General features: G+C 40.6%; 1 protein-coding gene across 12 annotated transcripts in view; it reads left to right on the top strand.

The window, feature by feature from the left end:
* Positions 1 to 2,500, top strand: part of EBF3 (EBF transcription factor 3) — a 123,412-nt gene that overhangs the window by 91,155 nt on the left and 29,757 nt on the right. The window lies entirely within an intron of this gene.

Here is a 2,500-nt window from a genome sequence, read left to right as displayed (position 1 = left end):
GGATATAAACTCGTAAGCCTGGGAATGATTTATTTATGCCAATTCTTTTAAATACATTTGATTTTAATTTAAAACGGCACAAGAAAAAGTCGGAACTTTGTGGTTTTGCAGTGGTTTTAATATGAAAATTCTTATTTTGGGATGAAGTATTGCTGGCTTTTTATCTGAAATGCGTATTAGAGTGTTTCTGGCATTTTCCAATGAATTTTACTGAGGTGTAGGGAGGGAAAAGGGAGAAATAGCGATTTAATTTACTGTACTTTTGGATGAGATTTCTAGGTAATAAATTTGATCTGATGAATCAATCTCTCTTTTGAAAACAAAGAGCCTTAACTGTTTACTCGACAGACTGCAGGGATTCGGGGAGAGCCCTCGCTGCTTATTGGGTAGATAATGCAGATTGCAGATGATGTGCAGATGATGTGCATTTTGATGAATATTTTCCCACTAGACTGCAACTGTTTCTATCTATTAATTTAGATCTAATGGGAAAAGTGTGTTCCTGGGTAGTTTTAAGGGAGGACTTTTGCAACTGTTAATGCATCCTGGATATGCTTTTGTGTCTGCCTGATGTCTATTGTTGAAATGAACTTTTAAGTGATGGTAGCACCTGAGATTCCTCTATTCTCTCTATTCCCAAAGAAATCAAAACCTGAGCAAAAACACTGGCATCCAAACCTGGGTTCCTCACTTCTGGCTGGTGAAGGAGAGAATATTTGCATTTATTGATCTTTAGGATTGAGTTTCACCAGAGCTTCCAAATGGGATGGTGGTGGCTGTGATGCTTTTGAGGCAGATTTATCCCAGAGGACAGAGTTGTTTTGCTGCTAAGGTGGTGAGCACAGGTGGGGCTGTCACTGTTGTGGGCTTAGAAATGCTCTTATGAACAATATTTTATACATACATACACACACACACACACACACATATATATATATATATATATATATACACACACATATATATACATACAGACACACAGATACACACGCACACACACACACACACACACACATATATATATATATGTGTAGAGTTTATGAAAAGCTACAGCTGAGTATGACAAGCTGAAAGAAGTGTCCAACAAAATAAAAAATGAATGAATTAGAAGGCTCAGCCCAAGTTCCAGATATTTGAGCTGTTGGGAGCTGGTGCAGTTCCACGGCGCGCAGGGAAGCGCTGCAGATTTGAACCAGATGACGGTCTGGCTCTCGGGGCAGAGCCTGGAATTCTAACTTGCTTTAGAGTCATGTTTTTGACTGATTTCTGGGGAGCAGATTTGCAAATGTGGCTAATTTTACTGTTTTGAGGTTCTTTCTAGTGTGGAAGTGGAACTCTTTCTAATATGTTTATGGGACTGGAAGAACAAACCATTCATTTTTTCCTTCCTGGGGTTGTCTTTTGTCTTTATTGCCAAGTAAAGATGTTTAAAAGGATCATGAGAATGTCAGGAGTTTCTCCCACTGGAACGAAATTGTAATAAAGTTATGTAACTAACAACACTTTAACAGGAATAGCTATTTAGAACACCTTTGGAGGGAAACAAAAGCCAATATCCCAGCAATAAGGAAATAGAGAGAGAAAACCAGAGACTGCCTGACCGAGAAACTTCTGCTTTGCTTTATCCCAGAGTGATAGGGTGGCTGAGATAGTCTTTGGAAATTACAGCTGCCATTGAGAGGGAAGCCAAGCCTTGCTGCATTTCAGAAAATGAAAATGCTGTAGCCTGGCGGCGGGAGGGGCCGGGTCCCCAGGGCATCTGTTTCCCATCAGTGTCCCACCATGCTTGCAGCCTGGCTTGGCACTCTAACATTTAACCTTCCCAGCAGGAGGTGGACCATAGGGCAACAAGGCTGCGGAATAATGAAACAAGAGCGTAGTGTGGTGCACAAAGCCTTTGTGAGCGCACAAGTTGAGACATTAAACCATCAGGGCAGGGAGATGCGAAAGTTCCAGATTTTTCTCCAAAGCCCCCATTAGCCCGGCGCAGAAGCAGGAGCACGCCAGCTCCCAGCAGGCAAAGGCAAGGCCTTTCCCCATCTATCCATGCCTTTTTGCCCGCTGCTTTCAACTATTATAAAGATACAATTACCTTGGGAGATTGTGGCAGTTCAGTTGATTAGCACGGTGAATTAAAAGAATGAGTCACAAATGACATGTCCGGCTCTTCTCTACTAGTCCTTTGTATTCCCAGTGTACCTCACCCCTGTTGTAAGAAGGTCAAAAATTAGAGAGAGATAACAATTTTCAAGCAGCTAGCACTTAGGAGCAGAATTAACAATCATTCTGTATGTAATTGCCAGTTAATAGTAAATTGCCTTCTAGACTGTAAAATGCAATATAAACTGGTGGGCACCTAAAATTAAATTAATGAGGTATTTGCTGCATTTAAAAGTGAATAGTGCAAATTAATAACTGGGTACAATACTTGTTTTAATACATATCGAGCGGTGCAGCGTTTGCTTGTTTAATGCTAATTTTAAAAGTGCTACCTGAAAAA

Source organism: Ammospiza caudacuta, chromosome 9 (genome assembly GCF_027887145.1).
Source record: "Ammospiza caudacuta isolate bAmmCau1 chromosome 9, bAmmCau1.pri, whole genome shotgun sequence".
Lineage (NCBI taxonomy): Eukaryota > Metazoa > Chordata > Aves > Passeriformes > Passerellidae > Ammospiza > Ammospiza caudacuta.
This window is presented reverse-complemented; position numbering and strand designations above follow the sequence as displayed.